Here is a 15,539-nt window from a genome sequence, read left to right as displayed (position 1 = left end):
TATCTATTATAAACAAATACACTGTAGTCATTGTTTTGTAAAATGAGTACTTTTATATATTATGCTTTAGAGGCTTTATAATCTTCTAAAAAATATGACATTCAGTAGGTCACATCTCCAGTATTGATATATGGAAGATTATGTGAGCAAAAGAGGTCAAAATGGAAACCCAGGCCTGTGTTTTTAAAATGAGCTTAAGTGGAATTACTTTCTAGTGTTAATATTTCTGTTAAATTGTGAGCTGTAGAGTCCTCTAAGTATTAGTCATCTGACAAAAACTTTAGTCCCTTGAATTTAAATATTTCTAAATACAAGCAAATGTGTTAAATATATGGGTAGGAATTCAGTCTAATTTGTAATTATTTTATTTTACATAAAATTCATGATTTATAAATTCTTATAAAGGGTAGGAACAAATATCAAAATCCTATCAAAACTTTGATAATAACTGTATCAATTAAATATAATTAGAGGACCTTTTTTTAATAACAAAATCTATTTTCTCAGTTGTACTTGATCTAACAAAATGGCAGGATAAAAATTTTTTCTTGATTTTTTTGAAAAGTAGTATTAAGCACTCAAGATGCAGGTTGCTGGTTTTTTGCTTTAGCTGTACTTCACTACAGCTACAGAAATCGTTAGTCAGTCAACAATTTCCTTTGGACATAGAAAAATATGTCTATTTTGCGTCATTTTTTATACTTACATAGTAAATTGGGCAACTCCTCAAGTTTCCTACAGTATTTTTCATTATTATTATTGAGAAAAATATTTTGAAAAATTACCAGATTTACCTCCCTTCCCCTCCCTTCCCTCAATATTTTCTATAGCAGGTTAATATTTTAAGCATGCAAACTAATCCATGTAATGTTGTAATGTGTTCTAAAATAGAACAACAGTTCTATTTTATCATACTCTAGTTTTGCTTTTATAAATGCAATGTTGATTCATTTATTCCCATAGGAGCAACTGTCCTCTGGAAGACTGCAAGAGTCATGTAAGAAGTAGTTATTGATGAAGAGGGTGTCATGGTGGTCTGTGATGGGCCAATAGTGGAAGTTAGATCTGTTCCAGGTATTTCCAAGAGATCTATGAAATTCTTGTTTACCAAACCTTCAGAAACACAGGGAATAAAAAAGTATTAAATATTATTTTAATCTAGGACATGGAAGTTTCCCTGACTTCTCTGAGTGATGGCAGTTGATTTACAACATTACAATGGAAAAGCAGAACACTTTTTTAACACCTGTATAAGATTATGTGACCATCATCTACAAACTGCTTTATTTTTTGAGTTGATTTGGGTTTTGTTAGGTTTTTGTTTGGGTTCTTTTAAGCTCATATTTTGATAAAGATAGTTTAGACAGATTATTCTCTTACTTTTCCCACTCCCTTTGTGGTTGATGACATAAGGCCATGTTGGATGGGGCTCTTAGAAACCTGATCTAGTGAAAGGTGTCGCTGTCTATGGCAGAGAGGCTGGAGCTAAATGATGTGTAAGGTCCCTTCCAATCAGATTCGTTCTATGATTTTATGAAATTAATAACTATTATTATTATTATTAATCTCTAGAATCAGATAGATAGCATGAGACGACAAGAAAAGTTTGTAGATCTAGATGCTAGGAGTTTTGCTTCTTACATTACTGAAAAAGAAATACTAATTTTATAAAAATTGTGAAGACTGTACAGATTTTATAGAAATGTACAAGAAGACAAGATTAGTTCCAATCTTATTCCTCATTTTTGGATTTACGTCAGCAGTAGTGTTGTAAATAAAAAAATAATCTTGAACTTAAAGCATTTATGCATGTGCTAGACTTTAGGACTTTTGGCTAAAATCGTGCTTAAATCGTCATATTACTAAGTGTGTGCTTAAAGAAGTTCCCTGTGCAATCGTGAGAACTACTCAAACAGAGAGAAATACACACATGTACAGTACATTTGGCAGTTTTTTCCATCAAAACTAACCTCTGAAAGTCCTCTGTTTCAAGATATTTATTAACAATGAAACATTCAGTTAAAATGTATCAAAACTATGCATGTATTTGGATAGCCATGTGGTTGAACTGTACAAATCTGTATAGGCAAAGTTATGTTCCCAAGTGGCTACTTTTTAACATCTTTTAGCACCTTTGGGAGTCTGACCTCATATAGGTAATGATCTGTAATGAAAATATGCAGTCTTAGCATATTTGATGAAAAATGTCCTCTTTTACGTTTTGTGCCTGAAACTGGATACAGACCATTTTTTGTTTGTGTCTTCTTTATAAGAATAATTAACATTACAAAGGAAGAAACTATTCAGTCATCAAGCTGTTCCTCATAAATGTTTTAATTTCATAGGGATAACAGTTATCTTTGTAAAAAGAAATCTTCAATAACACTTCAATTAGGTTGAACACTGTAACTAGGAAAAGTTCCATTTTTAGACAAGAAGATGGAAATGCAGTTTAAACTTCTTTGTTACTGATTATCCTGTGTTATCTGGAGAGTTTGTTCTGTGAAGCTTGAAAGTGTACCAACATTAATTTTTTCCACTTGTTTCCATGGCTGATAAAATATCATTGTGGTTCAAAAAGCTGTGTTCCATATTTTTTAATAAGTCTTTTAAAAATGCTTGAATGTTTGAAATGGATTTGGTATTATATACTTTCTTATCTGCCAGGAATTTATGCACTAGTGAAAATACATTTAAATAGTAATACAGAACTGATTGAGTTTGATTTTTAAAATTTGAGTAGGAAAAAAGATAGAAGAAGAATATTTTCATGCTTCCAAGTGAATGAACGGGGTACATAAAAAAAACTCAGAATATTCTTAACACCCTCTGAAGGCACTGTGAGATAAGGCTGCTTAATCCCATGGGAAAAACCAACAGTCATCAACTAAATTCTCTGTTCTCATCCCTTTTTTTTTATTTCTTCATAAATTACAGCTCAATGAATACCAATCTTCTTCTGCCATTTCTTATCCCACGTCTTCAAAAATTATTAAAATAAATTCTCTCCTACTTCCTCAGAGCAATGTAAATCAAATAAAACTTCATTAAAATTAAACAACTACCTTCTGATTAAAGAAATTAAAAAAAGAGTCTAATCTTTATTTAAATTTAGAAAAGAATTATTGCCTGTGTTTGTAGGAAGTTCAAACTTCATATACGCTTTGAGTGGACAGTTTGAAATATTTTTCTTTTTTCCTACTGTATTTCTTCTTACTACTGTTTCACCCAACCTAGCATTTTCAATATAGTTCATGACTTTTCTATCAATTATTTTCCTTATAGGAAAAAAAAACAAAAACCAAAATATTTGTAGTGGTCTGTAATAATCTTTATAAGGAGCTGCATAGGTTTCAGACACTTTCTCTTTGCTCATTGTATGACATTGTGCTCCATTTGTTCTGTTTACAGGACAGAAATATTGAAAGATAACTACAGTTATTCCCAGCCTTATTAAAAAGTATATATATATATATATATATTTAATATACAGGAAGAGAGTGGATTCCTCCAAACTTCATCGGGATTTGAGAAACCAGAATTATTGGGAACATTGTAATTTGTTTTCCTTTACTGCTTCAATGTATTTCTTATTTATACTGCAAATGTATACACATTTGTTTCTAAGATGATAACAGTGTACTGCATAAAGAAAAAATGCAGGTTTGTTAGAGTGCTCATGTGGGAAAAAAAGAATTATGAACAGAAATTATCATAGTTCCAAAGCCTAGCACAATTAGGTTGTAGTAAATATATCTGAAAGATACCATACTTCCCAACAGGAAGAAAAAGCAAAAAGTAATAGTACTTTTTTTAAAAGTTTAAATGAAAAACCTAATTGTAAACTATTTTACCATGTATTTACAAATCAATTCATAGTTAAATTGACTGAAACATACTTTCTCAGGAAAATGACCTAAATCAGCATAAGAGAAGTGATCAAAAAATCAGGTATCAAATTAGATTAAAAAAAATAATGAGTCCACATAGTAGTAGGTTCACTTGAGGTATTTTACATTAGCAGGAAGTATACCCTTTGGATTCATTTTGGAAACTATTTCCCTCATTTTAGTTGTAAAACGGCACTAATTACCTGAGAAAATCTAATGTAACAAAGCCTGACTTAATAAACAGGACTATTAGCTTTCCTCACTTGATATCATTTCAGGAGTCTTGAGAATAACAAATGCACTAGAAAATCAATTTGTTCTCCTATAGTTTGTCTCAAAACATATTAAGACATGTATAGATACTGTTCTTTTACATCAGAGGAAAATATCACTTTTGCTATATCCTTGTCACTGAGAATATAATTTAACAGAATAAATAGAAATAGAAAAAAATCTTCCTGATTTCAAAGGCCTAAATCCAGACTTTGAAAAATGAAACATTTAGGTTAGTAGCTTTTTTTAAGAGTTGGCCAAGCTATTAAAAAGATCAGTTACTCTGAATCCTTTCAAGTACTAGATAGTGAAAAAAACCCAGGAAAAAAATCCTAAAATACCTACACACATTCACATATTCCTCCCACTCAAGAAAACACTGGTCTTCATATGTGGCCTGCTTCCTATGAAGGTTTCTTCACAAAACTTGCAAAAAGGTTTCTTCAGAAAGCTGTCATGAACCATACTGGTGATTCCAAATCTACATATAAACATTGAGAAGAAAAGAGATGTATTATCCTCTAAGACTCCCCTAAGGTGTTGATATGATACCATTAATGCCAAAGGAAAAATGATTATTCTTTTTTTTCTTTTTTTAAAGATGCTATGTAAATATTATTCACTTGATCCAGAATGCAACATCCAATCACTAAACACAAAAGTGTACAAATAAAGCAGACTGTTTTTTAATATTAATTATGTGACTAGGGAATTTATATCCTTTTACAGTACTTTCACTCTTTTTATCAAGTATAGATATCTTTAGCTTCCTCAAAAACATAGTCTAATCTTGGCAAAAATAAGAGGCATTCATATAGAAAGAATTATATCATATAGAAAGTATTAACAATTATTTTTGCGTAGCACTGATTGAAACATTTGGAATTTAGGAATATCACTGAAAACATTTTCTTTCCATCTAGATAAAATTTAAAAAAATTTTAAAAATTGACATTTTGTAAATTATTTCAGTTTTACATAGGAATGTTTTTTAACCTCAAGCGTGTGTATTATTTTGTGTTTGTGCTTTGATACTCACACAGATATAGTGAACAAGGTGAGGACCTGAGTCCTCACCTTTACATGGATTTTCTTTTCTTTTGCCCTTTTCCTCAGAATGAAACTGGATAGAGAGCAGGGGGGAGGAAAGCTAAAAATCTAATGCAAACTAGTTAAAACAATTTTTTGCATTGCTAGAAGAAAAAAGAAAAAAAAAGAAAAAAAAAAGAAAAATGAAGACACAAGAAAAAATTTAGAATACAACAAAAAATAACAAACTGAAAATTACATTTGTGATGTTAACTCTGCTTTTTAGGTGTTTTGATTTGTTTTGGGTTTTGGTTGTTTGTTGTTTTTTTTTATATAATATTATGAAATGTGAAACCTGTAACTTGTGTTTTGATTTTTTTTGTGGAGGGCAGCTCATTTTTTACTCAAGTATCCGGCCTTTAGTTCTGAAGATCTCTCATTACTGGTCAGAATTTAGTTTTCTAATCCTTACAAGCAATTACTGTGTATTGAAAGGAAAAGAAATTCTGCAGACAAAAACACGATGCAAACTCGGAGTGCAAGTCCACTCTATTTTCTCTAGCGTTTTACCTGATATTCTCTTTGTGCTATTCCCCCTGTACCTTGATGCAGTCTTTCCCATGCAACAGAAATTATTTCAGAAACTTCATATTAAATTCTTTAGTCTTCCAAATAATTATCTCTCCTTTTCCCTTAAAGTTCTGGGCACACCAGATCTGTCTTTTAATGTGTTGGACCTGTCTTTTCAATTGTGAATACGGACACTTTCAGTTTCAATAGTCTTGGTTTACTATCATTCAGATACCACATTTCCCACTGGTGATCTCTTTCAAAGTTAGTACTTGTTCTTGTTCTGTTTGCAATGGCAATATTGCAGCCGTAGTGCTCCCATGTTAGACACTTCCATTGTCTTAGTGAAGGTCCGTACCAGAAAAACTTTCCAAAAGCATTTCACCTGAATTATGAAGTCAAAATTATGAGGCATTGTGGCAGATCTACTATTCTCTACAGTTCATGGTGTGTTGTGTCTTCCTTCAACAGTAGGTTCCCAGTTCTAAATTAGGTTACATTGTTTCACAGAGTAATTCAGGTTGGAAGAGACCTCATGACATCTCTAGTCTAATTTTCTGCTCAAAACAGGCTCAAGTTGCACAACTGCACTCTGCATAGCCTGCTTCCCTGTCCTGATGATGAAAAATTTTCTCCTGAACTCTTTTCTGTCTGTATTGGTTCTGGCTGAGATTAATTTTCCCAAAGCAGCCCTCATAGTGCTCTGCCTTGTATTGGTAGCTAGAAAGGTGTTGAAAATGCATCAGTGTTTTGGCTACTGCTGAGCAGTGCTGGTACAGCATCAGTGCTGTCTCTCCAATATTCATCCCTTACCAGAAGGCTGGAGATAGACAAGATCTTAGAGGGGCACCTAGCCAGGACAGCTGCCCCAAACTGACCATATTCCATACCATATCATGCTTGCTCAGCTATAAAAGCTGAAAGAAAGAAGGAGTGGGGGGACATTTTTTGTTATAACAGTTGTCTTCTGAAGCCACCACAGTGCATACTGAAGTCCTACTTCCCAGGAATTGGCTTGACATTGCCTGCTGATGGAACACAGATATTAATCTTTTGTTTTTCTTGACTTTGCAGCAAAGGAAAATTCACAGCTTCCTTGCACAAAGCTTGTGCCTTTGCCTTGTTAAAATGACTTTGTCTTGAACCATGAGTTCTTTTCCAACTTATTTTCTCCCCTCCCTGTCGTGTTGAGGAGGGGAGTGAAAGAACAGCTTGGTGGGCACCTTACTTCCAGCTAAGGTCAACCTACCACACTATCCCACTTTTTTTTCCCTGCTGATGACTGACCATTCCCAGAAACGTTTGCCACTTATATTGCCACAGAATTTCTGAAGGTTGTTGGGCTTCAGTTCTTGATACTGGTTCCAAATGAAGCAACTCAAGCCTATGGTAGCAGTTTAGAAGAGAAAATGTAGAAAACATGCATTTCCTCCTTTCCTCCATAACAGCATGGCAAAATTAAGCTTTTTGACATTACTTGATCTCCTTGCTTTGTATCTGAATCAATACTTGTTTCCTCTTCAGCATCAGAAGATTAATTATGTTTGTCAGTTGGTGTGGGAATCAGGGAAACATTATCCTCATGAATACTTGTCACTCTGGATAGTAGGTCATGTCAAGACACACTATCAGACAATGTAGAATTTCCATCTGTGAGCCAAGAGTATTCCACCAGAGCTTAAAGTACATTACTGGCAGCAGGAATTTTGTTTGTTCCTCATATCTGAAAAGCCTGAAACTTCTCTCAGAGGTATGTGAAGTTTAAGTTTTGTCAATAATGTATGTTCATTCAGAAGAGCGTGAGATCCGTCACAGAGCTGATTCATGCGGGCTACTGTTCAAAAGTATACACATAGTAAAGCTATTCACACAAATATTATTTGGATTAAAAATACCAGCTGACTTGAGGGAATACATCTTCAGAATGAAAACGTAGCCTTAGATTAGTGGTGGGTTGAACCTGGCTAGATGCCAGGTGCCCACCAAAGCCATTCTATCATTTGCCTCTGTAAGTGAGCAGGGGAGAGAAAATTTAACAGAAGGTCGTGAGTTTAAGTAAGGACAAAGAGAGATCACTCATTGATTACTGTAACGGACAAAACAGGCTTGACTTGAGGAATTTAATTGAATTTATTACCAAACAAAATCAGAGCAGGATAATCAGAAGTAAAACAAACCTTAAAAACACTTTTTCCCCCACCCTTCCCTCTTTTTCAGGCTCTACCTCTTTCTCCCCGAATGCACGTGGAGATGGGGAATGGGTGTTACAGTCAGTTCATCACAGGTTGTTACTACTGCTGGTCAGGGAGCAGAGTCCTTCCTCTGTTCCAGCATGGGGTCCCTCCCACAGGAGTCAGTTGCAAGTGCTTCCCATGTGCTATAGCTCTTCACAAACTGCTGCAACATGGGTACCTTTCTAGAGGGTGCAGTCCTTCAAAAACAGCCTGTTCCAATGTTGGTCCCCCACGGGATCACAAGTCCTACCAGGAAACCTGCTCTAGTGTGGGTTTTTCTCTCCACGGGTCCATGGGACCCTACCAGGAGCCAGCATGGGCTTCCCATGGGGTCACAGCTTTCTCTCACTCCTCTCTTCTCTGAGCACAATTACAGATCACACAGAATACGCTGAATTGGAAGCGACCCACAAGGATCATCAAGTCTAACTCTTAGCCCTGCACAGGACCAGCCCCAAGAGTCACACAATGTGCCTCAGAGTATCATCCAAAACACTTCTCGAACTCTGTCAGGCTTGGTGCTCCCTGGGGGAGCCTGTTCCAGAGCCCAGCCATTCTCTGGATGAAGAACCTTTTTCTAATGTCTAACCTAAACCTCCTCTGACACAGCTTCAGACTATTCCCTTATCTGTTGTACATGTTTTTGAGGTCAGGTTTTGGTAGCAGAAGGGCTACAGGGGTGGCTTCTGTGAGAAGCTGCCAGAAGCTTTCACCATGTCCTGTAGAGCCAATGCCAGCTGGTTCCAGGACAGACCTGCCAGTGGCCAAGGCCAAGGCAGACAGGAATGATAGTAACACCTCCATAATAACATATTTAAGGAGAAAAAAGTTGTTGGGCAGATGAAAACTGCAGCCAGAGAAGGGCAGAGTGAGAACATGTGAGCAACTCTGCAGACACCAAAGTCAGTGAAGAAGGAGGAGGAGCAGGAGGTAATCCAGGCATCAGAGCTGAGGTTCCCCTGCAGCCTGTGGTGAAGACCATGATAAAGCAGCTGTGACTCTGCAGCCCATGGAGGTCAACAGGGATGCAGAGTTCCACCTGCAGCCCATGGAGGACACCCACACCAGAGCAGGTGGATGCCCGAAGGTGGCTGTGACCCTGCAGGAGGCCCATGCTGGAGCAGGGTCCTGGCAGGGACCTGCTGACCTGTGGAGAGAGGAGCCCACGTTGGAGCAGCCTGTGCTTGAAAGACTGCATCCCATGGAAAAGTGACCCACATAGCAGCAGTTTGTGAAGAACTGTTGCCCAGGGGATGGACTCACACTGGAGAAGTTTGTGGGGGACTGTCTCCACAGGGAGAAGGGGAACGACTCCTTTCTCTGAGCAGCAGCGGCAACAACCTGTGATGAACTGAGTGTAACTCCCATTCCCCATCTCCCTGAGCTGCTGGTGGAGGAGAAAGTAGAACTTGGGAAGGAAGGAGGGATGGGGAAAGATGTTTTTAAGATTTATTTTACTTCTCATTCTCCTTCTCTGATTCCGTTAGTAATAAATTTAATTACTATCCCCACTTCGAATCTGTTTTGCCCATGACAGTGATCAGTGAGCGATCTCCCGGTCCTTATCTCAATGCATGAACCCTTGGTTATATTTTCTCTCCTATGTCCAGTTGCAGAGGGAAGTGAGAAAATAGCTTTAGTGGGTTCCTGGTGGCCAGCCAGGGTCAACATGCTACATCTATGCAATAACTTTTTTTCTTTCTTAAATATGTTAACACAAAGATATTACTACCTTCTGTGATTGGCTCAGCCTTGATCAGTGGCGGGTCCATCCTGGATATGCATACGTATCTATGTATGCATAAACATATAAATGTACGTATAGATAGATAGATAGATAGATATTAAAAATGTTAATTTCCCCACACAAGAAGCCTTTATAGATATCTTCAGGTCTTCATTGTAATTCCTCAGAANATGTCCAGTTGCAGAGGGAAGTGAGAAAATGGCTTTAGTGGGTTCCTGGTGGCCAGCCAGGGTCAACATGCTACATCTATGCAATAACTTTTTTTCTTTCTTAAATATGTTAACACAAAGATATTACTACCTTCTGTGATTGGCTCAGCCTTGATCAGTGGCGGGTCCATCCTGGATATGCATACGTATCTATGTATGCATAAACATATAAATGTACGTATAGATAGATAGATAGATAGATATTAAAAATGTTAATTTCCCCACACAAGAAGCCTTTATAGATATCTTCAGGTCTTCATTGTAATTCCTCAGAAAGTCAATTAAAATTCTGGTTTTTCATGCTGTCTTCAAAGTATCTGACTATTGGTAAATTCATAGATTCTAAAACCACTGCCTAATATGATCTCTGGGCTTTATTTTACTACTCCTAGCCTCCAACCATCTGTCTCACTCCATCTGTTGTCTCGTCTTTTACTTAGTTTGAAAATTCTTTGGATAGGGATTGTCTTCTTGGCTCACGTTTGGCAGAGAGATCCTGGCCTCTAATAGACTTCTAAGAATTATGGTAATACAAATAATAGCAAGAATCAACTTATTTGTCAGTTAAGAAAGTATATTGCATTATAGTTCAACCAAATAGAAGGTAAGATAACTTTTACAACATTTAAAAGACTTCATTCCTGTGGCAATTTTTAATGCCTTACATTCAACATATTTCTGTAACAGTAATTTTCAAGTGTCTGTATACAAGCAGTAAACATTATTACAACTGACTAGGCTGAAATTGTAATTCACTCAGTAGAGCAGTACAAGTTAAATCCCTCAGTTTTCTGAGATTTTATGGGTTTATTTGCTTCTTCAAGTTTAGAGCTGCTGATTTTTTCTGGAAATTCTCTTTGTGAGTATCAATAATGTAGTCTGTGGGAATATGCTACACTATTAGTCTGAGCTAATCAATGGGAAAGAATCTGAATCGAATTTTGTTTTATATCCACCTTACTCAACCTAATTACACTGGCTGTTTATATAGTTTCTTTTATTTTTGTCAAAAAAATTTATTAGTAACTAAGAAAATAGAGTACTGCATCCCTCCACAATTAAAGTCTAGTCAGATGTATGTCCATTTCCATTTTCTCCACAGAGAAGCTGTCAGATTTCACTTTAATTCCAAGACCACTATGAAAGATCACCTTAATTATAGGATTCTTGGCACGGCATTTATGTTGTCATTCAAACTGATCAATTCATATTGCTGAGTTGTCAGTCTAAAATGTATCAAATTTATTTTCAAAATGTATTTTCATTAACTATTTACCTGTTCTTTGCCTGTAATATAAGATGTGCCTTTCAAAAATCTTAAAAGTACCTATACAGTTTTGATTATAGATTTTGATCTTGACCTTCATTGAGAACCTCTCCATGTCAAAACACCGAACCTAAGGAAATTACTGCAGATTTATTCTTGGGTTCAGCCTTACAGTCAGTCAGGCTAAATGAAAACTATAAGGAAGTAAATAGTATGTATTATCTTATGATGTATATTCATATGTTCTAGCTTATTAGAAAATGTAAAACTTTCTTTGATAAGTTTCCCTTGATCATATGACATCACTATTTTAGAAGAGTTTTACACAGATCTGCATATGAAAGTAAGAGCAGTCAAGGTCTATAATAATTGATGAAAGAGAAGTAAATACCGAAAAAATGCAAACAATATTTTGGCTGCTAAAAAAGTACATACCTGTTGCTCATTCTGGTGGTGAATTCAGGTGACATTACAATGTTCTTTGCTGCTACCATAAAAATCAAAAAATGCTTATGTATTTTGGAGTTTTCTCTCCTGCCAAAAATATTCACATATAAAACCAAGTAAAAAACCAATCCCATAGACCATTATTGTTGGAAAGAATTAAAAAAAAAAAAAGGAAAACTACTGATTGTTACAGTGGTTAATTAACCAAAATAAACTAGGCTATTATCTCTGAAAATTTCCAGCCCCTCTGAAAGTTGTGCTAAATCTACGACCTGTAATAATATATTGTTGATGAAATATTTTCCTTCTTATGGGCTGAACATTTGACTCACATGCTTGCCTCCTGCTCTATCAGAAACCTGGTGCAAGGATGAAGAAGACTGTGAATATCAGCAAACAGAATTTACTTGTGCCTAATTTCAAAGAGATCAATGAGTTTGTAACTACCTCACCTCAAATTCTCTGTGGTAAAGGAAAGAAGGCCAAAGACCAGAGGAATAAAAGTTTTTGGTAATATGATTAAATGCTAGTCATAGTTCAGTGTAGAACAAGTATACAAATATTATGAATCAGTGCCACTTTATTGTCTTTATTATCTTTCAGTTCACGGTAGTGTATCTTATTTTCTCTTTCAGTTTTCCTTGATTTAATAAATGCCACATCAAAACACTTTAGTAGACTGTAAAAAATATTTACAGACTTCTGAGTGCCAACAATATTACTGTAATTATCATAGAAGTGATGTACAGCATTAAAGCCATTCTTATTTAAGAATTTTTTATTTAAATAGTGCAGTTGAAAAGCACGATCAAGTAACTGCATAACAGAGCCAAGGGAAGCAGAGAACCCACTTCATTGTTTAGGTCAGTTAATTTGTCTCCTTTACTCTGTAATCCTGCTTGTCATATAAAACTGTGAGGGCAAAGCTGTAGCTCAGTAACATAAGGCTTATTAAAAATAAAATACATTTCAACTCCACTTTTAAAGTGGTAAAACACAAATTAATTAGGATGCTGCCAAATAAATTATGCTGCTTATGTCTTAGAAGTGCTCAGCAAGTTTATGTAGACTGAGTTTTAGGTACTCAGCTTGAAGTAAACATGCAGTTTATTTGCATAGAAACAGTCCAACTAGAGTAAGATAAGCAATGTAAAAAAGGCCTCTGCTTCTTTTCTTAATCAATATTTTTTAAGATAATTTCCTCTAGCATATTAATATATATTATGGGATAGAAATTGTCTTAAATGAAATCTCATATTTCTTCTTTTTCTTACATATTCCCAAAATTTTTAGAGATATAGACAAGTATGTATACAGGTTTTATTTTTTTCCTTTAGATAACTAAATGCTGTCAGTTTTATTGATAAATATATGTCAGTCTTCAGTGTGTTATCTAAATACTCCTGCTATATTTATGATTTAAGGAAAATGTCATCCTTTCTTCTAATGGATAAGGATTAAAAAAAATAATTAAAAAAAAATAAATCAAGAATATTTTTAAGTTGTTCACTGCCCCTATGTTCTGGAAAGTAAGAAAGTGATTAAACTGCCTTTCATTTTAAACGAAATTTCTGAGTTAAATTGTTACCAAACCCTTTTACTGAATGCTACATAAAGGACAGAAGCCTTTTTTATAAGAACATACAGAGGACTGATGGAAAGAGGAGTTACAGATCTGGCAGCTTATAATGCTGATCCGCAGACCCATGGTCTTAGACGCAGACTCCGAAATATAACTGGATAACGCTTAAAACAAAAGTTTTGAGAGGTTTGACTACTCTGTTCTTCTCCATTTCAGAAGAACCAGGAGGCACAAAGGCATGATACTTACTTATTTTGAACTTTCTGCTTCTGTAAGAGTGGAAACATACCTAAAAATTGATTTTCCCATTATAGGTAAATATTTTCTCTGTTAGTCCATCTAATACATGTTTAGTTTGTGATATTTTTAGAAGGCAGAGGCTGTAAATTTGTGGGTAGTATTTAGCTGGTTTTTCATTCCTCAAAAAGGAAAAAAAAATAAAAATAGTAGTTTAGAGTTTTATTTGGGTATTCATTTCTTCCCAGATCTCATGAGCTGGCACCTTGTTGTAAGTCAAAATAAAGCAGAAACGTCCCAGAAGAGATTCTACAAGCATAGTCTACCTGTTTGATGTTAATGTGCCTGTGCAGAACCCTGAAGGTTAACAGAGGCATCATGCTTCTCACAAACATTCCTGGTGTCTCATCCACCGTGAATTCAGTTGTTTTTGTGATATCAGGGCTCCATACGTTCAGGTGACTGAAAAATGTATTGGGTAGGATTACAATCCGAAACACACTTATGTGTTTATGTGGCATATTTGCGTTTCAGGTTTCATATGAAATTGTGAAATAACTTCTGATCTATTTATGCAGGTATGACAGAACTTCTAAAGAAGAAGGAAATTATTATTCCTACTGGGCATAGCTTCTACACGATTTTTCATTAACTTCCTTGGCTACTAAGAGCCAATTTTAGATCAAAGGATATTTTTTGGGAAATCAGCTATCTCTCCTCTTTTTCTAATAATTTATAATTAACAGATAAAATTGATATCTTTATTTCCAAGTCTCCCAGCATCCCCAGCTAACAACATGGTTTCAAATATTCTAATTAATAGATCTTAATTTTCCCAGATAATTTGATTTTTCTTTAAGCAACAATCATATGGTGAGAATCTCTTTGCATCAAACTCTTTTTCTCCAGTCTGAAAATAATAAAACAATTTATGTTCTAATCACTGCTTTTTCTGTTGGCTCAACTGTTAATTTATTCTGTAAATTATAGGACTTCTAATTAATCTGGAAGATTCTATGACTATTTAGAATGCAGGGTGAGCTAAGCTTCATTTGAAAAAGAAATCTAACTATTTTCTTAAAGTTAAATCCTGAATTTGCAAGTAAAAAGATTGTATGAAGAACTGAAATGAAAGTTCATGCTAAAATATGAACACTGGTTGTGACATGTTGCGGCTACCCTAACTTAAAGAAGACTTTCAAAATCAGAATGTTTTAAAGTTATCAAATAAAAGTCTTAGAGGAGCTAGAAATGCACTGGAGAATACACTGAGAAGTTTGGGACAGGTAACAGAGAGAGGTAGATAAAAGATGGGGCTTTAAACTAATATCATGGAAACACAAGAAACATTTATTATTAAAAGAAGAGATAGAAAAAAAAAAACCTAGAACAGATGAAGAAAACTGTGTTGCTGGATTTTTTTAATGCATCTTGTTAGACACCTGCTTTTAGGTGTGAATTCTTTCTCATGCAGTTTAAACACTTGCCATGGTGTTTCATTCCAATAAGTGACTGATTTCTATGTGGACTTTATTTTGCTTTCCTAGGGAAGCAAATCTATTTTCTTAATCCAGCACATAACTAATATTTAATTTTACTTCTGATAAAGAAATAGAAAACCTATAACAACTTTAAAATACTGAAAAATTAATTGACCTAATTTGGATATTAGGAATGTGTTTTGTCAAGCATATTTGGAGGGTGGAAGAAAAAATAAATTAACTTTCCTAAGGAATTTTTTACTTGTTTCTAGATAGTAGAAAATTTTAAAATTTGCAGTTCAAATGTCATAGACTTTCTCTTTTGATGTATTTAGAGTAATATAAACCCCAGTTATTTCTAAAATTTTAAAGAGGAATTAGTTGTTTTAATAGGACAAAGTGTCTAGGAGTCTTTTGAATTCAGGTATGACAAAACTTCATCTAACATTGCTGTCTAAGAGACCATATAAATTTGATTCTATGTTTAACTTAAGCTTATTCATCAATTATTGGGCTTGACTGTACATTCAGTGAAGTCATAGGTAAAGTCATTACCTTAAAAAAGCCCTTATT

General features: G+C 34.8%; 1 long non-coding RNA gene across 1 annotated transcript in view; it reads right to left on the bottom strand.

The window, feature by feature from the left end:
* The window catches only part of LOC108494610, a 30,369-nt gene that overhangs the window by 1,172 nt on the left and 13,658 nt on the right, over positions 1–15,539 (bottom strand). The window contains exons 4-6 of the long non-coding RNA XR_001873909.1: positions 11,655–11,753; positions 4,509–4,644; positions 1–1,113 (exon numbers count right to left, since the gene is read on the bottom strand). The exon at positions 1–1,113 is cut by the window's left edge and continues 1,172 nt beyond it. This is a non-coding gene — a long non-coding RNA (uncharacterized LOC108494610). The remainder of the gene's footprint in view (positions 1,114–4,508; positions 4,645–11,654; positions 11,754–15,539) is intronic.

Source organism: Lepidothrix coronata, unplaced genomic scaffold (assembly GCF_001604755.1).
Source record: "Lepidothrix coronata isolate B3197 unplaced genomic scaffold, Lepidothrix_coronata-1.0 Scaffold26, whole genome shotgun sequence".
Lineage (NCBI taxonomy): Eukaryota > Metazoa > Chordata > Aves > Passeriformes > Pipridae > Lepidothrix > Lepidothrix coronata.
Note: the sequence above shows the minus strand (reverse complement) of the source record. Positions and strands in the feature narration are given on the sequence as shown.